This window comes from Apium graveolens, chromosome 11, assembly GCF_009905375.1.
Source record: "Apium graveolens cultivar Ventura chromosome 11, ASM990537v1, whole genome shotgun sequence".
Lineage (NCBI taxonomy): Eukaryota > Viridiplantae > Streptophyta > Magnoliopsida > Apiales > Apiaceae > Apium > Apium graveolens.
Window position 1 is genome coordinate 51,804,803 of NC_133657.1, and position 25,567 is coordinate 51,830,369.

Here is a 25,567-nt window from a genome sequence, read left to right on the forward strand (position 1 = left end):
AAATGTATGTTGATGTGAAGTTTCTTGAACACCTCCAGAAACTTCACAAACTGCTTATCCAGTTTCTTCTTCTGCAGCCTCTTAGGAAAAAGAGGTGGAGGATATATCTATTTCTCCCATGTATTACCCTCAAGAGGAGTGTGCTAAACAGTAGTCTTCCTTGGTTCCACTTCAGCTTCCTTCTGCACTCCTTCTTCATTAGCTTCCACTTCAGAATCTAGAGTCTTAGCTTGTTCAGGATTCACAACCTTACCAGACCTCAATGTGATTGCTTTAACATGCTCCAGAGCTTCCTTTTTTCCTGGCACTTCAGTATCAATCAGAAGCGTGCCAGGTTGACGATTTAGTAATGCATTAGCAATTTGCCTAATCTGATTCTCCAAGGTCTTGATAAAGACAGCTTGGCTCTTGCACATGAGTCTCAACTCCTCCAATTCAGATTTTTCATTAGCTTGAGGTAACTGCTGAAGTTGAAGTTATTGTTTCGGGGCATATTACGGTTGCTGAAAACCAGTAGGGTTATACTTCCTTGCTGTATATGGCTGATAAGATTGTTGCACCGTATTCTGATTGTTGCTCCAGCTGAAGTTAGGATGATTTCGGTTATTCAGATGATAAGTGGCTGGAGCTTGTTGTTGTGATCCCTGAAAGTTGCTCACAAATTGAGCTGATTCGCTAGAAATAGCACACTGCTCAGTTTCATGTGCCCCCACATAAAGCTCACAAACACTAGTGATCTGGTTAACTCCATAATTAGCCAAAGAATCCACTTTTATCGTTAAGGCTTGAAGTTGAGCAACTATAGCAGTAGCTTGATCCACTTCCAGAATTCCTGCTACCTTTCCTTATAACATTCTTTGTGTAGGATTCTGGTATTCATTAGCCGCCATTAGCTCAATTAACTCATAAGCTTCATTGTAGCTTTTAGCCCATAAGGCTCCACCAGATGCTGCATCGAGCATAGGTCTAGATTGTGCACCTAAACCATTGTAAAAATATTTGATGATCATCCAATCAGGCATGCCATGGTGTGGGAACTTCCTTAGCATCTCCTTATATCAATCCCAAGCCTCACACAGAGATTTACCAGTTTGCTGAGCAAACTGAGTAAGAGCATTCCTGATTGCAGCAGTCTTCGCCATATGAAAGAATTTAGTGAGAAATTTTGAGCAAGTTCCTCCCATTTTGTGATAGACCCTGGTGGTAGAGAATGTAACCAACACTTCACTTTGTCCCTCAAAGAGAATGGGAATAGTCGCAACTTGATAGCATATTCAGACACATCGTTGAACTTGAAAGTGTCATAGATCTCGATGAAATCCCTGATGTGCATGTTGGGGTCTTCAGTAGGAGAACTCCCAAACTGAATTGAGTTATGTATCATTTGAATCGTGCTCGACTTGATCTCAAAAGTGTTAGCCGTGATGGCTGGCCTGATGATGCTTGACTGAATATCATTGATCTTAGGCTTAGAATAGTCCATCAACACCTTAGTATTATCTGCTTGATCCCCCATCTCTAATAAAGGCGGTTCTTCAATTTTCTCTTCTTCTACTACTTTCTCCTCATCCTCAAAATCTACCCTTCGCTCCTCTACAACTTCTTCCTCGTCTTTATATAGAATTCTCCTATGAACTCGCGAACGCGTTTGCATAAACGATCGCTAAATTACCTGAAATATGACAAGAAAAAGAGTAGGTAAGTAACAATGTCCGAGTCAATGAACTTTAACGATCACTGATGACAAATACATTAACTAAAAGTTAACACTGCAGTCCCTGGCAGCGGCGCTAAAAACTTGTTAGGGCTAAACACGCGCTAATAATTCATGCAAGTATACGTGTTCGCAAGTAATATAGAATTGTTTCTAGTTCGTTCCCACAGAGACTGGATTTGGTTAACTATGTAATTTATGAACTTATGCACCGATGATATGGTTATTATCCAATGCTAAGATGATAACAAATTGGGTTTGATTATAACTACAAATTAAACTAACAATTATAACTAAGAGAGTAAAGAAAGTTATATATTATATGAGACAAACATGGGATTCTAACTTCATTAAATACTTTATTCAATAGCCTTATTGTTCTTAACCTTAGCATGCAATGATGATGATACTAATCAGATAACACGAAACTGTTAAACGCCAACTTTTGTTTCACGAATAATATACTATCAGACATCCACAAAAGAGATAGAAGCTAAATAGACACCAATTATATTGAGACCCTATATGTCTATAGAATTTAAAAACATTAAGGTTTAAGTACAAGTTATCAATCATGATTACACAGGGCAAGTAAGATGGTTAAAATTACCTACGAATCATGCATAACAATAACACATGAACCTATGCTAGCATGACAAGTTCTAAATCCTTAAATTCATTGTCGCTTCATTAAAGATTAACACGCTATCTTACAAGTTCGCGACTCTTATAAGACAAATAGGCACAACCAATACTAGTTTATCATTAAATTACCAGACATTAAGGCATCAAAACAATTTAACTAAAGAAATCCATAAGTAAATCCACTAGAACCCCACGATAACGATTAGCCCATAATCGGACTCATCATCGACGTGGGTTCCGATGAAAGCATGGTTTAATAAATATAGTCTTTATACTGAATAAATAACAAAACCAAGTACGAAACAAGAGTAAGGTTCACGAATAAGAAAACTAGCATCCAAGTTACAACTTAGAACAAAGATTCACAAGTAAAAATAAGATCTTCTTCATCTTCGTTGAATCATGCTAACACGGTCTCCTTACGGCTCTCCTTGTGCTCTGGTACGTCTCTCTATAGAAAACGTCCTTTATTAGAATGTGTATAGCAGCCCATGCAAGATAGAAGTCCTCCAATTATAAATCAACTAGAATCAGGATTCTATGATCCCGACCCAGCGCGTCTGCGTGCTTCATCAGCGCGGGCGCGCGCTTCATCAGCGCGGGCGTGCTGCATTTCCAACAAACTGGCGAGGCCGCACGCTAGACCAGCGCGGGCGCGCCATGCTTCTGGATAAATCTTCTGATTCCTTCTTTTTCCTTGCTGATTTGATCCGGCTTCCACGAGCTTTTGTTCCAACACCACCTTAACACCAAATTAGCACCAAAACAATGATAATTCACCTAATTACCTAGATAATTCCTGAAATGCAAAAACACTAGAAAATACATTAAAACACCAACAACTTGAGTACAAATGCATCAATTCAAAGCTTAATAGAGCATTATAAATTGTCGTAAATGCCACTCAACAGCTGCCAAAACTCACTACTGAACAACAACTTCTAATCTCACAAATTTCTTCTCTACCTACAACACTTGAATCCAATCCTCAAGTGCAAGCTAATTCAAGTGATTTTGTTCAAGCAACCTTGCTCGCCACCCAGACACTACATTCAGATGGTGAGGGGCTACTAGCTGGGGTAGACGTTGTTGACACCATCAAAACCATGGGGGATTCATCAGTTTTTATTAAAGACCCCATGGATGTTATAATTGCACCTTCATGTGCAAATCAGCCTTTACATGCTATTAGATTTGAGGGTAGTACTCCTGAGGAGGAGCTATCTAAATCCTCTCTAATTCAATTGGAGGTTCCTCATGTAGGGACAACTCCCCTAAAAAATCTAGCTAAAATTACTTTGACAATTGAAGCTAGGAGTAAAATTTCCAATAACCCTGCTATGGGAGAGGCAAATCTATCACATTCATGTGATAGTGCTTTGCAAGAAGCACAAGGGTTTGAGACTGGTGCATATGACAGTAACCTAGTCAAATCTCCTCCAATTTAATTGGAGGTTCCCACTTTATATGAGGAACAACAACTTGTCAAAACCACAGAGCAATCTGTGAGTAAAACTGTGACTTCAGTCACAGGTGGTTCTGATTCACAACCTTCCACATCTCAATCACACCTCATCTCCTAATGGCTCCAAGACACTGAAAATCAACCTTCAACAATTGAAGATCTCAGAGTTGATCAACTTGGAGGCCTTGCATAAATCTCACAACAGCTACTCACATCTAACATGTCAAATTAGGACTACCAAGCCATCATGCTCACCTACCAGGCTGATGTTAAAGATAATCAAGCAAAAGTTATTGATGAAGCTGGGCAGGATGCTAACTGTGATGCTTGGTTGGACAAGAAATTCATAATTGAAATGGAAGTTATGTTAGATAAATTTAGGGAGGAATACATCACAATTCTGGGGAGCAATGCCAGATCCCTAACTCCACAATAGGTGTATGATGCCATCAATGAGGTCTATAAAGCTCAAATCAAAGATTTCCACAACTTTGGAAAAGCACTTCAAATCACATTGAATGGACATCAAGACCAGATTATGAAGATGGTCAGGGAAAAGATGGAGGAAATCATCCCCTCTCAAACTGAGATCAAAAACCAATTCAAAATATTTTTAGAACAAATGTCAAGGTATGATCTCAGTGGGATTGATAAGAGTGTGAATCAACTGAAAGACTCCTTTGTAGCCTTGCACAAGGTATTCAAGATCACATCACTAAATCCAATGACACAAGGTGGAAGTTGGATCAAATGCACACTGCAAGATACACTCCTTCACCTTCGGTCATGGATGAAATTCAGAAATATGTGCAAGCTACATTTGGACCCTCTACTGCTCTCTCTACTACAAGCTCCTCTCCACAAGACCTTCAACAACTCAAGACACAGGTACCTTCTCTGAAAATCTCCAATGCATCTCTCAATTCTCAAGTTCAGGCTTTGACTTCTCTAGTCAAGAGTCAACAGAGAGACATCAAGACCCTGGTGGACTCTCACAAGCACCTCCAAATGCAAAACTCTATTTCTTTGAGAGCCATTATGGGGAAGCTCAACATCCCTCTACCATCACTTCTAGAATAGGATAAAGCCTGAAATTCCTACTCCCATTCTCATGCCTGCCAACAAGACTAAGGGGGAGATAGAGGCTATGCTAGTAAGATCAAGATCATCTACTCAATAAGTCCATGGTGCTGAACAAAGCTTAATTCAAGAAGTAGATCTTGATATAGAAAGGCTTATTAGGACTGTTGAAGGACCAAGTCTGAGCAGAGAATTTGATGAATTGCTCAAAGCTCTAAAGGCTTCTCTCAACAATAATCACTTCACCTACAAAAAGGCCCTGGACAAGACAATAAATTTCTTAAGGGTGATCATGGTGACTAAAGAAAATTTTCAGGAAAAGAGGATAGTGGTCAATACAAATGACTCTGGATATATAGGTGTATGCACGTGTCCCTCAATTATCTTGTCTCAAGGAGGGCATATGAGTTGGACATTCTGATAAACAAAGTCAGAGTTGTGACTCATGAAGACACCCTGTTGCTAGCTAAATTGAAAAATTCTCAAGTGGCTGCTTTTCCTGAAGCATACCTACAACCAAAGAAGGGAGTGGCATACATCCGTCCTACCACCAAACACTTCAAACACTTCCAAATTCCTAAACAATCTGTCATGGCCAACAAGAAGCTTATCATGATTCTGGAAACTGGTTTAAAAGCAAAGAAGAATAAGAATTTGGAAGATATAGAGATGATAAAGCTGTTGGGGAGATATCTAAATGATGCTGAAGCTAACTTGCCCAAAACTCAAATCAACAACGATAATTTAGATGATGATGAGTAGAAGAAAGATGATCAAAATCCTTCTGGCTCAAATCCAAGTTAATCCACTAAGCCATCTGGAAGCAAGGGTGGAGAGAAGAAGAAGGAGGATGAAAATAAAAATGATGAGAAGAAGAGAGCAAGTGAGAGAAGAAGCAAGAAAATACATGATGGCTCAGAACCATAACAAACCCTAAAAATACAAACAACTCTAGCTCAACCTCTAGCTCAATCTTCTATGCCGACAACCTCAATCATCAAACCACCTATAACCTCTAATTTCTATACAAAAAAACAACAAACAAATTCCTAAAAACACCAATCACCTCAAACCAAACATCTCTAAAGAAAATCACAAACTTACCTTTAGCCAAGCCTTCACTAAAAATCAATTACAAGTCTGTTGGGAGGAAACCTAAGAAAGCCAAGCCTACATAAAAAGTAGAAGTCACTGAAATGGCCATCTGGAATTGTTTCAAGAAAAATGACTTTCTACCTTTGAATTGGTGCATCTCAGATGAAGATTATTTTCAACAACTTGCTGAGGAAATAGTTAGAGTCTGGGTTGTATCTCTAAGGGAAGTTAGAATTTACTATGAAGATGGGTCCTTCACCTTCCTTGGCTGCACTTTAATGGATTCTCTCTCCCACAGAAATCAAGAGAGTGATAAGCTTGCTAAAGGATAAGGATTCTGCTACAAGAGCATGGAGATCAATTCTGGATGAGTGGTTGATTGTAAGAGAGAAAATAAGAAAAAGAAATGAAGCTGAATATGAGGAAAGAAAGAGAAAGTATGATGAGGAAATTGAAATGTTCATAAAAAGGTCAAAAGAACTGAAAGCAAAAGGAATGAGCAGAATATCTAAGGATGGGAAGTCTCTAAACATCAAAGCTGGCCAATTATCCAAATTTAGAATTGATTTACTAAATAGTGGTTATCCAAAAGCAGATAGAATCAAACTTGTAGAAGCTCTAAGTGGGACACCTATTGTAAAAGAACTTGAAATTCTTGTTCAGTTAAAGGATATCCTTAGAGAAGAAACAGAAGCAAAAACAGTCTTTACATGATGCTTGTAACTACTTAAACTTTATAAATATTCTAATGTATAAAAGTTGTAATTGTGTCAATTTTCATGTAATTACTTTATTTTCATCATAACTTGGGTTAGTCTTGTTAACAGACATGAATTTGTGTTAAGCAATCTTCTCACAAATTGGGGGAAATTGTTGTGCAAGACATGCTTGTACTTGAACAAGACTAAGTCAAATTGACAACCCTAAGTAAGTTATATTGTAATCTTAGTTTACATTTTGTATCATAACATTTAAAGTCTGTAAAAATGTCAAAAGAGCAGACTGAAGTCTTTTTATTTAAACAGTATCAAGCCTAAGAATTCTATCTGGAAGAAGATCAAGAAGATCATGACTCTGAAAAATTATGAAGAAGCTTGGAGTTGAATAAATCTGTTTTGATAAAAATATTCTAAGTCAAGATCTCTACAAGTCATATATTTAATGTTATAGAGAAGTCATCCGAGAACTCCAAATGACTTATCGAGAAGTCAGGAAAGCTACTAGAGAACTCAGAGATATTGACAAGCCAATTGAAGACATGAAGATTGGAGATATCGACAAGTCATTTTTTCACTAGAGAACTCAGAGTTATCGACAAATCAAATATCGCTAGAGAACTCTGAGTTATCGACAAGCCAATTATCACTAGATAACTCTGAGTTGTCGACAAGTCAATTAGTCACTAGAGAACTCAGAGTTGTCTACAAGCCAAAATAAAGACATGAAGTGTAGAGATCTCGGCAAGTTAAATTCTCCTATAGAGAACTCAGAGACCTTACAAGTCAAATCTACTATGGAGATTTAGAGATCTCGATAAATCAATATACTTATCGAGATGTCAAGATCTCTATATGCCTATCTGGAGATCTCGAAGTAAAATCTCAAAGTACAAATTACAGACCAGGTCAATATCTAAGATTTATAATCAACAAACAATCCAACCAGCTGGATTGACATGTCTACAAAAAGCAGCTTGAAGGATGTGCAAGATCAATGGTGAAGATTAACTGACAAAGGATGATCAAAGTTAACCCATAGTGTGCAAAGATATGCTAAGCCAGAAATGGAAGATATACTTTTCCCAAAATGGAAATGATTAGTGACAACTTACTAAAGTGAATAGTATGTCTTATTATACACAGTGTAAACCAGTAGTTAACTGAAATATAAAGTTAACACTGGTCCTTTGTTAGTGGTAACAATTTAGATAAAAAAATCTTGTATTTCTCTCCAGAAGAAGCTAAGCTCTTTATTAACAAAGAGCCTAGAAATTTTGTACCAAAGCATTCTTAATTTTAATATAAAATTAAGTGAATTTTGAAAGATCTGTGTTCACTAATATTGATTGTTTAAATTTCAGTATTAACACATATCACTGCAAGATTATATTTACTTTGTTCAAACCATAATACTATAAAAAGCACAAAAACACCAAAAACACATTCACCCCCTGATAAGTGGATTTTATATCCACTTGGAACGCTTTATTACAAGCTTAAATTGGTGTTTTGGACTCAAGTTGTTGGTATTTTGATGTGTTTTTGTGTTATTACATTTCAGGTATCAGTTAAATGAAGAAAAAAGCTTTTAAAGGAAATATGATAAAAAGTGATCAGAATTGGAAGCCAAGGCCATTGTCAAGTTGTAGAGAATCTCAATAGCTTCGCGTGGGCAGTTGAATCGCCTAATTCTGACGAGTAGAACTCAAGTAATGGCGAAAACACGATTCATCAGAAATTTTCCCAAACAATAGCTGAGCGCCTGCTCAGCAGAGCTGAGCGTCCGCTCAGGAGCTGAGCGCCCGCTCAGGAGAGCTGAGCGGCCGCTCAGGGCGCGGCTGGTCACTGATTTCGCTGAAAAAGCCTTTTTTGAGTGGAATTTGACGATTTTAAGGGTCCAGGTACACTAGGGGCGTATATATACTTAAAAAAAAGGGTTTTCATCATCCGGGAAGATTGGGATACCAAGAAGAAGACCTAGAAGCACAGAACAACTCCGAAAAAGAAGATCTTGTTTTCAATTTGTGATTGTTTGAATTAGTTGTAACTTTGGATGCTCGTTTGCGTTCTTGTTGAACCTATATCTCGTTTATTCGTACTTTAATTATTATTTAGTTTATTAAGACCTTGTTTTATACCATGCTTTCATTGGAACCTATGGTGACGATGAGTTCAATTATGGGCTAATCGTTATCATGGGGTTCTAGCAGATTTACTTACGGATTTCAATAATTAATTTGTTTTTATATCTTGGTGGGTGGTGATTGATTGATATCCTAGTATTGGTTGTGCTTATTCGTCTTATGTGCATTGCTAACATATAAGATAACGTGTTAATCTCTATTGAAGCGACAGTGAATATAGAGGTTTAGAACTTGCCATGCTAGCGCAGGTTTATGTATGTGTATGCATGATTCGTAGGTAACTCTAACCGTTTTACTTGCCCTATGTAATCAAGATAGATAACTTGTGCTTAAACCGTTATGTTGTCAAATTCTATAGACATATAGGGTCTCAATATAATTGGTGCATATTCAGCTTCTATCTCTTTTGTGAATGTCTGGTAGAATGGTACTCGTGCAACGAAAGTTGGCGTTTATCAGTTTTGTGTTATCTGATTAGTGTCATCACCATCACATGCTAAGGTTAAGAATGAAAAGGCTATTGAATGAAGTATTTAATGAAGTTAGAATCCCATGTTTGTCATATATAGTAATTCAATCTCAATTTTCTTAGTTAATATTATTTAGTATAATCTCTTAGTTTAATCAAAACCCAATTTGTTATTTGTCTAAGCATTGAACGATAACCATACATTGTTGCATAGGTGCATAAATTGAACTTAACCTAAACCAGTCTTTGTGGGAACAAATCTGATTTATATCTTATACTACTTGGGAACGCGTATACTTGCGTGTATTTTAGCGCGTGTTTTCGCCCTAACAAGTTTTTGGCGCCGCTGCCGGGGACTCGGTGTTAATTTTTAGTTTATGTGCTTGTCATCAGTGGTCGTTAAAGTTCACTGACTCGGATTCTTTTACTTTCACGGTTTATTTGTTTATGTTTCAGGTACTCATTACAATGGGAGATCCAACAGCACGAACGAGAGCCTTGATGGATTTTTCTCAACCCAAGATCAATGACATTCAATCTAGCATTGTTCGGCCATCTATCACAGCCAATACCTTTGAGATCAAGCTTGGAATAATTCAATGGGTACAGACTTCAGTCCAGTTTGGGGGTTCTCTAACGGAAGATCCTAATACACACATTAGGGATTTCATAGAGATCTGCGACACCTTCAGGTTCAACGGTGTTTCTAAAGATGCTGTAAAGCTGAGACTATTCTCATTCTCTTTGAGGGACAAGGCTAAGAGCTGGTTACACTCTCTACCAGCTGGATCGATTACTACTTGGGAAGATCTTTCTCAGAAGTTTCTTACTAAATTCTTCCCTATGGCGAAAACAGCTGCAATCAGGAATGCTCATACTCAATTTGCGCAGCAATCAGGAGAATCTTTATATGAAGCTTGGGAGCGCTACAAGGAGATGCTTAGGAAGTGTCCTCATCATGGAATGCCTGATTGGATGATCATCAATTGTTTTTACAATGGGTTGGGAGCACAGTCCAGACCCATGCTCGATGCAGCAACATGTGGAGCATTATGGGCAAAGAGCTATGAGGAAGCTTATGATCTAATTGAACTAATGGCTGCTAATGAATATCAGTATCCAACCCCGAGATGTCCACAGGCCAAGGTAGCAGGAGTTTTTGAAGTGGATACTGCTACGACTATCACTGCTCAACTAAAGGCGTTGTCTATGAAGATCGATTCTCTGGCTGACTATGGTGTTAAGCAGATAATTAGTGTTTGTAAGCTGTGTGCAGGTCCGCATACGACAAACAATGCGCTATATCTAGTGACTCAGCTCAGTTTGTGAGCAACTTTCAGAGATCGCAGCAACCAGTTCCAGACACTTATCATCCTGACAACTGGAATCATCCTAACTTTAGCTGGAACAACAATCAGAATGTGATGCAACAGCCATTCCAGCAGTTTGGAAATAAGCTGTTCAACCCTCCTGGTTTTCAGCAACAACTCCAACTTCAACAACAAACTCATGTTGCAGGTCTATCTTCGAATGAAAAATCTGAATTGGAGGAGTTGAGGCTTATGTGCAAAAACCAGGCTCTTATATGCCAAAGCTAGGATGTTTCTATCCAGAATCTGGAGAACCAAATAGGGCAAATTGCTAATGCCTTATTGAATCGACCACCAGGAACGCTTCCTAGTGATACAGAAACAAATCTAGGAAAGAGAGAAGTTGAAGAACAGGTGAACGCCATCACCTTAAGGTCTGGAAAGGTCGCAAGCCCCTAAGTTCAGCAAGACGAAGAGCCTGAAAAGTCTCAAGTTCCAGAATCTAAAGTTTTGGCTAAAGAAGATGTGCAGAAGGAAGTAGAGGTGGAACCAAGGAAGACTATTGTGGAACACACTCCTTCTGAGGGTAATACAGGGGAGAAACAGATCTATCCTCCACCTCCTTTACCTAAGAGGCAGCAGAAGAAAAAGCTGGATAAGCAATTTGCTAAGTTTCTGGAGGTGTTCAAGAAACTTCATATCAACATACCTTTCGCTGAAGCTCTTGAACAGATGCCTAGCTATGCGAGGTTTATGAAAGGTATTCTCTCTCGGAAAGTGAATCTCGATGACTTAGAGATCGTTGCTCTCACGGAGGAATGCCGTGCTGTGCTGCAACAGAAGTTGCCTCCGAAGCTTAAAGATCCTGGAAGCTTCACTATTCCTTGCACCATCGGAAACTTGTCATTCGATAAGTGTTTATGTGATTTAGGAGCTAGCATCAATCTGATGCCCTTATCAATCTTCAAGAAGCTTGGTCTGCCTGATCCGAAACCAACATACATGTCATTGCAACTAGCTGACCGTTCCATCGCTTATCCACGAGGTATAGTGGAGGATGTCTTGGTCAAGGTGGATAAACTCTTCTTCCCTGCTGACTTTGTAATTCTTGATTTCGAGGAAGATAAGAAGATTCCCATTATCTTGGGAAGACCATTCTTGGCTACATGCCGAACTATGATTGGTGTGCAAAAAGGAGAGCTTTCGATGAAGATTTACGATCAAAAGTTCACTTTTAATGTGTTCAAGGAAATAAATTACCACAGAAAAAGAAGAGTGCTTTAAAATAGAGCGGGTCGACTCAGTTTTTGAACATGAAAGAGGAGTAAAGCAACTGCAGGTTTTGAATGCACCTCCGTGGGAGAAGAAGTTGGATATGCCATTCGATTCTCTTGGGTTAGCAGAGCTGAAAATTTCTCAGGAGCGTTTTGAACCATTTACTCAAGAAGCTCCCATACTTGAGCTCAACCGACAGCCATATCACTTGAGTTATTCATTCTTAGGTGCACCCCCTGACAAGGGGTTGGGGTATATCTTTGATGATGTAGAGGGTAGCCAAACGGATCCTCCAGTGCCTACAAAGGGTTCTTCTCATGTGCAACAGGTAGTTGATAGGATTGGTGTTGGTGGTGAGCAGTACAGGCGAGTAATTAGGCGTATGGAGGCCATGCACGATATTTACCGTCATTTTGCTGAAGATTTGACACACGCTTTTGGTACTATTTTCCGAGACACTAGTGGCGAGGTTGATTGGCCACCTGATCCTACACCCGACGAGGGTGAATCTCCCGCTAATTAGGTATGCCTGAAATCCTTATTATTACCTTCAGTGAGGATATTGAAAATTTTAAGTTTGGGGGTGATAATGTAAGGATTAGTAGTGTGTGTCTATATAGATTCATATAGATTCATGTTGTATGTTTAGTTGTAGTTCATTCATATTTTTGTATGATTGTTCATTTTGGACATATTTGGTTGTTTATATGTGATTTCATATAGTTGCATTTGCATGCATATTTAGCATGATCCCTTAAGATGAACTATGATATTTGATAAGTTGATGTTGATATAAGTGTAGTGACGATGAATAGAGGGATGTTTAAGTCCTAATGAATTGATTTGCATGCCAGAAACAAATATTTTTACAAAGTCTTATAGGGTTGCTTTTAATCTAGATCATGATCATACTTGCTTGTTGTTGAGATTTAATCACTTGGTTATATTTAGAATTTGTGATATTCTCGTAATGACGTAAAAACACGGATTTTTTTTTATCTGGAGAAAAACTTGGATTTCATTGCTAGTTGTTGTAAGGCTAGGCGTCAAATGGCTAGTAGCCGACTCATATTTTTATAAGTAGTCTAGGGTTGAATGAGATGGAGCGAAACACACTCCTTCAGAAATTGTTGAAAAAAAGGAAAAAAAAGAAAAAAAAAGAAAAAAAAAGAAAGAAAAAGAGTATGTGTTTATGCATAATTGATCAAGAGTGAGCTCTTTAATACCCGAGTTATTAAGTTCTAGGGGACTTTGTGCCTAGTGACCTAAGGTTTTTATAGTCTGGGATCCGCTAACCTAACGCTCGCTACATGGGTATTATTGCATAAGTCTTTTGGGACCTCATTCATTGTATGGTCAAATAAGCATCTTTGCTATGTGTTCAATAATAGTGTGAATCCTTGTATAACTCTAGTAGAAAGGAGGTGTTGTGAGTCATAATGCATTTATTATCTATTCTGTTTTTAAACTTTTGATTGTTTCGATGATAGATAAGTTATGGTTATTGATCTAGTATCGAGATATATCTGTTAAGCATCCACACACGCACGTTTCTGGTTTGTGAGTTGGTTTGTGGGATTTATTCGAACTCTGTTTTAAGTTATTGCATTCTTAGAGGCATTGGCTTATTCATTTGGTTATGGTTATTCTGAGGGGATTGATTGCATTATCATTTAGTTGCATTCACGTAGTTGCATTCATGCATTAGGTTTGTTTTGTAGTTTTGAGTCTGTTTATGCTTGAGGACAAGCATCGATTCAAGTTTGGGGGTGTGATAAGTGGATTTTATATCCACTTGGAACGCTTTATTACAAGCTTAAATTGGTGTTTTGGACTCAAGTTGTTGGTATTTTGATGTATTTTTGTGTTATTGCATTTCAAGTATCAGTTAAATGAAGAAAAGAGCTTTTAAAGGAAATATGATAAAAAGTGATCAGAATTGGAAGCCAAGGCCATTGTCAAATTGTAGAGAATCTCAATAGCTTCACGTGGGCAGTTGAATCGCCTAATTCTGACGAGTAGAACTCAATTTATGGCCAAAACAAGATTCATCAGAAATTTTCCCAGACAGTAGCTGAGCGCCCGCTCAGCAGATCTCAGCGCCCGATCAGGAGAGCTGAGCGGCCGCTCAGGGCGCGGCTGGTCGCTGATTTCGCTGAAAAAGCCTTTTTTGAGTGGAATTTGACGATTTTAAGGGTCCAGGTCCACTAGGGGCGTATATATACTTAAAAAAAAGGGTTTTCATCATCCTGGAAGATTGGGATACCAAGGAGAAGACCTAGAAGCATAGAACAACTCCGAAAAAGAAGATCTTGTTTTCAACTTGTGATTCTTTGAATTAGTTGTAACTTTGGATGCTCTTTTTCGTTCTTGTTGAACCTAGATCTCGTTTATTCGTACTTTAATTATTATTTAGTTTATTAAGACCTTGTTTTATACCATGCTTTCATTGGAACCCATGGCGACGATGAGTTCAATTATAGGCTAATCGTTATCATGGGGTTCTAGCGGATTTACTTATGGATTTCATTAATTAATTTGTTTTGATATCATGGTGTGTGGTGATTGATTGATATCCTAGTATTGGTTGTGCTTATTCGTCTTATGTGCGTAGCTAACATATAAGATAGCGTGTTAATCTCTATTGAAGCGACAGTGAATATATAGGTTTAGAACTTGCCATGCTAGGATAGGTTTATGTATGTGTATACATGATTCGTAGGTAACTCTAACCGTTTTACTTGCCCTATGTAATCAAGATAGATAACTTGTGCTTAAACCGTTATGTTGTCAAATTCTATAGACATATAGGGTCTCAATATAATTGGTGTCTATTCAGCTTCTATCTCTTTTGTGGATGTCTGGTAAAATGGTACTCGTGCAACGAAAGTTGGCGTTTATCAGTTTCGTGTTATCTGATTAGTGTCATCACCATCACATGCTAAGGTTAAGAATGAAAAGGCTATTGAATGAAGTATTTAATGAAATTAGAATCCCATGTTTGTCATATATAGTAATTCAATCTCAATTCTCTTAGATAATGTAATTTAGTATAATCTCTTAGTTTAATCAAAACCCAATTTGTTATTTGTCTTAGCATTGAACGATAACCATACATTGTTGCATAGGTGCATAAATTGAACTTAACCTAAACCAGTCTCTGTGGGAACAAATCTGATTTATATCTTATACTACTTGCGAATGCGTATACTTGCGAGTATTTTAGCTCGTGTTTTCGCCCTAACACCCCCCTCTGTGTGTAATTGATTTCCTAACACCTTTGACATCGTTTCTTTGTGTGAGTGATGTTAATAACCCTCTTAGACATCGGGTTTTTAGGCATGCTCAACATATATCGCTGTTATTTATGTAAGACCACATCAATTATCTTATAGTTACCTGACGTTAAACATGTCAAAATACATCAATTAGTTTCTTAAAAACTGATGTATATTTAGAATTTAAACATGCCATTTTATTAGTTAACCGTTGTCTTTTATCATTACCAACATCAGTTTTTTTGTAAATTCTAAACCTGTTGTTAGGTAATTGGTATATGAACCCCTGTGTTTGTATAAATATGAACTAAAAATAAACCAAAATAATGGAAACGATACCAAAAGGCAATCTTAATACCAAAATGCAAATTTTTAACATCCAGTTACACAACGTACTACTTATATCCAAACATAGAACCAAAACCAAACACCAGTTTTAACACCAACACCAAACTACTACATGCATATCCAGTACCTACCAATCTCCAAAAGACTAACACCAAACTTCATCCTAACAACGACCACAAACATACCAAAAGTACCGAAAGTAGTTTCAAGATCGATTAAGTACTGAGATTAAAATAAGAGCTAGTAATCCTAGATACATAGCTACTATATCTTGTCTTGGATATAAGCAAACGTCTCGATATAGACCACATCCAGCTCCTCCATTTTGTAAGACTTCCGACATAATTAGGCCAAAACGATATAATTAAACTAAACCTAGTATTAGTCCAATTGCATCTAAACAGCAAACTATATATACCTTGGTGATAAAAGCCATTTCTTTATCCTCGATTATATCTTTCATGTATCGCATAACAACGTAACCACATTCGTGGCCACCTGGTTGCTTAGGATATCCCTGAAAAATATTATACCATCAACGACAAACAAAGAATCTTACAATTCACTCATTGATTCATGGAGTGTATGAAATACTTACGGCCAGAATTTTAATCCATGGAACCATGTTTCCCCTTCCGGTCTGAGCATTGAAAGTCTTCATTGCACTATAGAGACATATATTGTCATATAATAAGAAAAAATCAAAATTAATGAAAATATTTTAATCTGCAGGTAATATAATGATTTTACCTTAATAATGGTTTTTGCAAGTGAGGAGAATTTGTTGGATGAGACAAAGGATTCAAGATAAAAGTATCACCAACCCAAATTACGATCAAAATCCAATGATAACTAATATGATAACAAATTTAACAGAGGTCAAATTGAGCAAACTTAATCAATATTTAATGTTCGAAATAGGCTCTCAAAACTTACTTGTAATTATGCGGCATCAAAAACACGCGATCATATCCATCTGTCAACCGCTTAACAAAATATCTTTCGAATTCTTTGTTAAGGGTAAATGTGGCCCCGAGATCAAAATAACAAACATATCCAAATCATTATTCGCAAGAACCATACTATGCAGGTACCTATATATATGAATAAATATATCAAAAAATATCACAGTATTGTGCAACATTAATATGCAGCATGACTATAAAATGACAGGGGGAAAAACCTATGACATATGTGCAGATATTGCAGCTTGGCCAATCTCTTCAAATTTTGACAAAGCGATTAAATTCTCATGCAATATATAGATAAATCTTCACAACCAAACACCTCAGTATCACATGGAATTTCAATAGAGTCCCCAGTCTCTTTCATAATTGTTGTTGCATGTTTATACAAAAGGTTAAAGCCTTTTGGAACAGAGCCAACTACCTCCCCTTCTTTGAACATAGCAACCGACCTTTGCAACTGATTTTTCTCTTTTTTCTTCGCCGAGAATCCTTCCTTTCTATTATTCTGCAAACAATTAATCAAAACATGAAAAACACATTTTCATCCATAAATTTTAAAACTTAAATAGGGAAAAATGATAAAAGTAAAGAATTATACCACAAGAGATGCTACTGTGATCAAGTCTTGAGGCCATGAAACCGTAGAACCAATCGATTGTCTCTCAGTCTCTAGTTCACCTTCTATGGGCACAGGAAGCAAGGCATCTGCCTGAATGGCTCCATCCACCGCGACGCAAACATGTTTAGGCTGTATAGGCACTCCATGAACTACATAATTCACTGGATCATCAAATATCGTACCAAAGGTAACCTTGTTTTTTATGTTATCCACTGACAGCTCACAGGATCGTGGACCCTGCATTCATGTAATATTATCCATTTCTTAATTTTCATGTATAGTGTTGTCTATGGACAGTTGTCTATATATATATATACACGTGTGTGTGTGATATACATACAATGCACAACATTTTACCTTCTTTTCAGGTGGAGGAGGGTCCCCGCCAACATATTCAATTTCGTCATCAACATTCATCTCGTTCATCTTTGTTAAAACGCATGTTGCTTTAACTTCTTCCTTGGGTCCTGCTTTCTCATGGAAACGTGCTTTATCCAACAATGGAGAGCCCATAAAATTGGATGCACTAATTAGAGACTTAAGCTCAGCCATCTGCTGTTTTATTCACTCCATCTGCTGCTTTGTTCTCTCCATTTCTAGATTTGTTTGCTCCATATCCTATCTTGTTCTCTCCATTTCCTCATCCCTTTGACGATCACAGGCTACCAGCTTAGTCTTGGTAATTCTATATTTTTTTCTTTTGGTAAATCTAACCATAGTTTGGGGCTAACATAGTTTCCCACTCCTCGAACTCTGCCTGAATGTTCAGAAGTTTAAGTGCTCTCGTTAATACGTCATCACTTCCGGACGGCTGAAATTCACCTCTTTCCTTCATCTCCAATTAATTATCCTATATATCAACACCACATACATTTAAAAAGAAGGCATAAGTTCACATAACTCATTAATAAAAACATAAAAAAAAAATAAAAAAAACAAGCCACAAAGTCTATATCTTACAATTATTTTCACCACAACAGCCAAGTCGGGATCAACCACTATACCTTCCTTTGTCATGCGCGCCTTCTTCCAGAGAATCGCTCGATCAAATTTTTCTCCGGGCTTCAACCTTCCTGCTTTAACCTGATCAAAATAGAGGATTTTACATAATCATATTGAAAAAATGGAAATTACAATAACAGTAAGGGCTTTCTTACTTCTTCTTCCGAACCAATCTAGCCTTTCATGGACGTCCGATGCGGATACTTCTGTTGCATCACTCTTTCGCACTGTGATTTGTGAAGTTCCTGAAAAAATTAATAGACAATATTATACATCATATAATATTAAATAGAATCACAAAAGCAAAAAAAAATTAATAATTTTAAAGCATAATACCGTCCACTATTCAGTGATCCTCTGAGCAATAAATTTCTTCCAGGCATATTTACCAACAAATCCAAACCATGTTGGAGGCTTCCTCAATTTCTTCTTGTCTCCCTTAAAGGGAATTACATAATCAGTAGTCAATTCAGATTTGAATAGTCTCCACTTCGTACCAGCTGTCTTGAAAACAAGCGACTCACATTCCTCAGGAATTTTAAATGCTTTCTGAAATAATATAAACTATAAATTAAGAACTGTAGGACTTATTGAAAGGTAGGTTTCTTATTGTGTTAAATTTTACCTGGATATCTTTCCATAACTTATTTTTTAATTCACGTTCGATAAATGGCCAACTTTTAATATCGACCAGAATCATAGTCCTAGCCAACATTCCTATGTAGGACTACAAAGTGTGCCTAACTTTTCTAATAGGAACTCCAATGTAGTTGCATCTAACTTTAAACTTTTTTCCCTGAGCCTTTTTTATCACCACTTTCGAAATGACTGAAGGACCTCGAGCAGCTCCATATCTCTTTTTTCCGAATCAGTAGCAGTAATCGTTGCTGGTACAGAGTCCGACTAAAGATCAAGTTGTGTTGCTTATCCACCATCAGCCTGAGTATTTGTTTCCATATCCTCTAGTGCCGACTGATTGCCTTCTCCAGGATTGCGGCCTTTCTTGGATTTAATTTTCTTAACTCTCACATTTTTAGGTGCCATTCTTTTGCTTATATCTGTGAAAAATCCGAACAAAATGAACACTAAATTAAAATCAGAACAAAATGCAGACTAAAATAATATCGGAACAAAGTACACACTAAAATAAAATCTCAACAAAATGCAGGTGAACAACTATAAAATGCACACTAAAATAATATCGGAACAAAATGCACACTAAAATAAAATCACAACAAAATGTAGGTGAACAACTATAAAATGCACACTAAAATAATATCGGAATAAAATGCACACTAAAATAAAATCATAACACAATGTAGGTGAACAACTATAAAATGCACACTAAAATAATATCGGAACAAAATGCACACTAAAATAAAATCGCAACAAAATGTAGGTGAACAACTATAAAATGCACACTATAATAAATTAAAAAGTAAATAAGAAGCGCTGATGATAAATTAAAAAATACAATATTATAAAAACAACAAACTGAAATAGTTCATATAACATATATAAAGAGTACATTATTTGGCTGACTTTTTAAGCCAAATTCCCTTAATGTTCTTTCTACAATGACTAAAACTATGCTCAACGACATCAACATCACATGTAGGTATTATCGAACAGAATGGGGGATTTTTTGTAAGACCGTGTCTCCTAAATCATCTTCATTATACACATCATGATAGTCTCGTGTCGTAGAGATTAATACAATAGACCATCTAGCATCAACCGGATCTTCTATCTAAAACACTTGCTTCACTTGGTCGACAGACACATATTTATCCTTCTTGTGTCCTTGTCGATTAAGTCCATAAGTGTAAATCCTATATCATCTACCTTAATTCCTCTTTCATTCTCTGCCCACTTACACAAGAACAAATAGGCTTTGAATTCATGATAATCTAACTCCCAGATATCTAAGATGATTCCATAAAATGTTATATCGCTCTCCACCGAATTCAAATCCTTGGCACTTGAGACTTGGACCGTCTTGGCCACTAAAGACATGCCACTATTCTGGACAACTCTCGAATCATCTCGCTCCTTTGTGAAGTACCGGACCCCGTGGGTGTAATAACCCCAATTTTTGGAATTTTTGAAACCCTTATGAATAGTGTTTTGCTGATTATGCCGAATAAGAAAACTTTTCATGCCACACTATGTAGGGGTTCTTTTATTGATCTTCTGGGATATTATTAGTACTCTATGTGATATATAAGTGTATGTAAAGATCGTCAGAATCCAAATCCGAACACTTTGATTTTTCCCGAAAATCCACCAGATACAGAAAGAATTGAGTATAAGGTGACATGATAAAAAAGATTTAAATTCAAGGATTATAAGAGAGGATCATAAAAAGGAATTTAATGTATTGAAAAAGGTTAAGGGAACCCAAGCAATAAGATCCCGGGTATGATCCCTCGAACAATAAACGAGAACGAAAGTTAAGCGAACCGTATAACAGATCAGCGGTCATTAGCCAAGTGATTAGGAGTAAATCAAAGAGTTAGTGGAGGGTGATGTCATCTTACCAACAAGAAGAGGACAAGTGTGGGATGATGACATAAGGGGATGACTTAAGCATGACAAAAAAAGGAGGGATTAGTTGGTTGATTGTGAACCATTCATTCTTTACCATGGTAAAAAATTAATTAAACAAACAAAAGGATGTCAACCAAGCAAAGCAAATCAAAAACACAAAACACAAAGTTGACCTTCATTATCCAACAAGAAGCTCTCGGCCTTTTGTCCATTTCAAAGAAAGAAAAATTCAAATTCAAGTTCCAAGCTTTGTTAATTGGTGAGGTAATTATCCAAGGTTCCTTATGTATAGATATAGGTATTCTATGAATCTAAGCTTCCATTTCCTTCACAATCTCTTCCAATAATTCAAGGAAGAAGATGGTGAATAGTAACTTTCAAAAAATAACTTTAGTTTTCTTGAATTTTTATGAAAGTTTAAGGGTATACAAGCAATGATCAAGGTTCATTTAGGCATTCAAAGCTCTTGTGTTGTGTTAAGAAGCTTCAAGAAGGAATAAACTCCAAACCCTAGCTTTAGTTTTGAGTATTTAGGAATGGTTATGATTGATATAGTATATGTGAAGCATGATTCTTGTTTGTTTAAACTTTGGTTGAGTTTGTAGAGATTTTGATGGTTGAATCTTGGTTATTAGTTAATGAACCATAATATGGTTAGTAGCTTTTGTTGTGATTGAATGAGCTGGTTAAAACATGAAGTAATGGACTGATGTGGTGAGGTTTTGAGGGATTTTGGGTTGTAATGTTGATTGTGGGTTGATTGTGGATTGATTTGGAGTTGTACAAATTTGGTAATCGCGTAAACATAGCCGTCGTAATGTCCGATTATCCTAGACTGTTTTTGCTCATAACATCAGGACCCGAGAACTCACTATTATGTTTTGTCCATTGCCATGATTAGATAGTTCATGTTACGAGCTTCGTTTTGATATGTGGTACGCTTGAATCCGATGTACGGTTTAGGAGAAACGACCGTTTTAAGTAACAGCGTTTCGCGAACAAACCATTTCCCCTCGCCTTACTTTGAAACCTTGGTTAAGGACCTTAAATGACTAATTGGGATATAAAAAAATTATTTTAAGTGGATTAGGCAGTTGGTAAGGTACTCGCGAAAGAATCGCCTTAAAACTCTGAATGGTAAATGTTAGATATATTTGATAATGTCATGGCTAATATATTTTATGTTTAGCTTTCAGATCTTATTTGAACAGGATAAATCAGTACTTAACTTTTGATCAGTACTTATACTGGAAGTCAGGACTTAAGGATATCAGTACATATGTTATCAGGAGATAATCGTCAAAAGATAGATATCAGAACTTAAGTGCTGAAGGACAATCAGATAAGGACAGTAGCTGATTAAAGGAAAGAAGATCAAGATAAATATAAGAAGAGATATGCATGAAGAAGGAATTCCGTGAAGAATGGAATACTTGGAAGAAAAGATATCTGATTGATATATTTTAGGAAGCAGAATTATATTCCATATCAATTAGCGATTATCTTGTAACTGTGTAGTATATAAACACAGATATAGGGTTTACACTATAAGTGTTATCATTATTAGAGAAGATTATTCATTATAACCCTAGCAGCTCTCGTGATATTTGTTCATCACTGAGAGGTAACAGTTCCATACTGTAACAGAGTTTATTGTTTCAATAAAGTTTGTTTTCTGTTACTTAAGTTCTTAAAGTTCGATTTGAGTGTACTATACACTGTATTCACCCCCTCTACAGTGTGTGTGTGACCTAACAATTGGTATCAGAGCCTATCTGTTAACATACATACAGTTAAAGATCCAAAAACAATCATGTCGGACACAGAAACTCCAACTAAGCCTACCAAAACTGAGGAACCACCAAAGACACAAATTCAGAGTCGGTATGAGACCATCAGAGTTCCCATACTGAGACCATCTGAATATCCCATATGGAAGGTAAGGATGACCATGTTCCTGGAAGCAACAGATCCAGAATACCTTGATAGAATCAAGGAAGGCCCTCACAAACCAACCAAACTCGCTGTTGCAGTTGCAGGTGAAGCAGTAAAGACCGTACCAAAGGAGAAGAGTGATTATACAGCTGAAGACATAGCATCAATTGCTAAGGATGCTAAGGTACGACACTTACTGCATAATACCATTGATAATGTAATGTCAAACAGGGTAATCAACTGCAAGACTACTAAGGAGATATGGGATGCTCTGGAAACAAGGTGTCAGGGAACTGACACAATTAAGAAGAACAGGAAGACAATACTCACTCAAGAGTATGAACACTTTGACTCAAAGACTAATGAGTCATTGAATGATTTATATGATAGATTTGTCAAACTTTTGAATGATTTGTCATTGGTTGATAAAGAGTATGATCTTGAAGATTCAAACCTTAAGTTCCTGTTAGCTCTTCCTGAATGCTGGGATTTGAAGGCAACGATAATAAGAGACAACTACAATCTTGATGAAACAACTCTTGACGAAATCTATGGAATGCTCAAGACTCATGAGCTGGAGATGGAACAAAGAAGCAAGAGGAAATGAGGAAAGTCAAGGACAGTTGCTCTTAAGGCTGAAGAAGAATTCCCCAAAGCAGCTTCCTCAAAGAAAGACAAGGGTAAAGCTCTTTTCATAAAGTCTGATACTGAGTCATCAAGTTCTGAGAGTGATGATGACTTAGATTCTGAAAGCTTGCCTGAGACTGATGCTGATGAGGAGATGATGAAGCTGTGTGCTCTTATGGTAAAAGGAATCACAAAGATTGCATACAGGAAGTTCAGGAAGGGAAATAAGTTTTCCAGGAAAGGCATAAGTTCTGATAAGAAGAATTTCAGAAGATCTGAAGGCAGAGGAGGAAAGTCTGACAGAGGAGATTACACCAATGTTAAATGCTATAACTGTGGTGAGAAAGGCCACATATCTCCTGACTGCAAGAAGGTAAAGGGTGACAAAGGCAAGGCTCTTGTCACAAAGCAGAAAAGCTGGATAGACACCTCAGACTCTGAAAGTGAGGAAAACTATGCATTGATGGCAAATGCTGATAAAGAAAGTGCTGAGAGCAGTTCTGAAGCTGCTGAAACAAAGGTACCTCAGACTACTTATGCTTTTCATACTGATGATATTAATGAGTTGAGAAGATATCTTAAAACCATTTTGTTAGCTATAGAGATCAAACTTTAACATGTGAAAGATTAACTTCTGAAAATCTTGCATTTTAGAAAAGAAATGATTTCATAGAAAAAGAGTTAGTCATGTTCCATCAAACTCAGAAGGATAGAGATGATGCTTTTTATGTTAGGAATGAAGTGCTAAAATTAAATGAATCTCTAAAAACTGAGTTAGAAAAGGAAAGAGAGATTATCAGGACTTGGACTAACTCTGGCAAAACAACTCAAAATTTGCTAAGTAGTGGAAACTGGAAAAAGGGCTTAGGTTATGGAGAAGATAAGAAAGATAAAGGAACTGAAGAAATTAAGTCTGTTGATAAACAAAAGCCAAAGTTAAAACCTGTTAAGTTTGTAACTGTAAAGTCTGAAAATGAAAAATCAGAATTTACAAAGAAATTAACTTCTGATAAACTAAAACAGGAAAAGACAGCTGAAGTGAACATAGGCTTAATGACAAAGAAGCAGCTTAAGCATAAGCTGAAAGATGTCAAGAATGCAAACAAGGTAAAATCACCTAGGAAAAATAGGAATGGAAAGGAAGGTGTGAATAAAAGCAATGATTATAAACCTGTTCCTAATGCTCCTAGGAAAACATGTCATAATTGTGGAAGTTCTAACCATCTGGCTTCTTTTTGCAGGAAGAATAAGAATATTAACTCCTTACCTTCAAAATCAGGAGTTAAGAGTCAGTCTGTTAGATACAAACCACAAAATCCTTGTTTTCATTGTGGTAGTTTATGGCATTCCATTTATACTTGTAAGGAATATCATAGTTTGTACTATGATTATTATCAAATAAAACCTTCTTTGAAGAAAGTTTATATTGTTTCTTCTAGTGTAAATTCTGATTCAAAGTCTGATAGTGTAAGTTCTGATAAGAAAAATGTTAACATAAACTCTGATGCTAAATCCGCTGCAAATGTTAACAAACTTAATAAGGCCAAAGGATCCAAGCAAGTCTGGGTCCTTAAAATTAATAATTAGTGGTCTTTGTGATTGCAGGGCAACAGGAAAAATATTCTAGTTCTGGACAGTGGATGTTCAGGACATATGACTGGAAATAAGGCCCTGCTATCAGACTTTGTGGAGAAAGCTGGCCCAAGTGTTTCTTATGGAGATGGCAACATTGGAAAAACATTGGGATATGGCAATATCAATCTTGGAAATATCATAATTAAACAAGTAGCTCTAGTCTCAGGACTTAAACACAACCTACTGAGTATAAGTCAAATCTGTGACAGAGGTTATCATGTTGATTTCTTTGAAGAACAGTGTGAAATTGTGAGTAAATCTAAAGGCAAAGTTGTTCTGAAAGGATACAGGCGTGGTAACATTTATGAAGCTAAGCTTTCAACAAGTACTGATGGTTCTGCAATCTGTCTAATGAGTAGAGCATCAATTGAAGAAAGCTGGAATTGGCATAAGAAACTCTCTCATTTAAATTTCAACAATATAAATGAACTGGTCAAGAAAGATCTTGTGAGAGGATTGCCAAACACAGGATTTGCTCCTGATGGTCTTTGTGATTCATGTCAGAAAGCCAAACAAAGAAAATCTTCATTCAAGAGCAAGACTGAATCATCAATTCTTGAGCCTTATCATCTAATACATGTTGATCTATTTGGTCCAGTAAATGTCATGTCTATTGCAAAGAAGAAGTATGCGTTGGTCATAGTGGATGAGTTCACCAGATACACATGGGTGTATTTCTTGCATACAAA

At 36.8% G+C, this 25,567-nt stretch overlaps 2 non-coding genes across 2 annotated transcripts; one reads left to right on the forward strand and one right to left on the reverse strand.

The window, feature by feature from the left end:
- Nucleotides 1-1,020: 1,020 nt before the first annotated feature.
- LOC141699423 (small nucleolar RNA R71) lies at nt 1,021-1,127 on the forward strand. The gene has a single exon (XR_012565887.1). It is a non-coding gene; the product is annotated as a small nucleolar RNA R71 (small nucleolar RNA).
- A 9,062-nt stretch (nt 1,128-10,189) lies between these two features.
- LOC141699366 (small nucleolar RNA R71) lies at nt 10,190-10,296 on the reverse strand. Its single transcript, XR_012565835.1, has one exon. It is a non-coding gene; the product is annotated as a small nucleolar RNA R71 (small nucleolar RNA).
- Nucleotides 10,297-25,567: the final 15,271 nt, after the last annotated feature.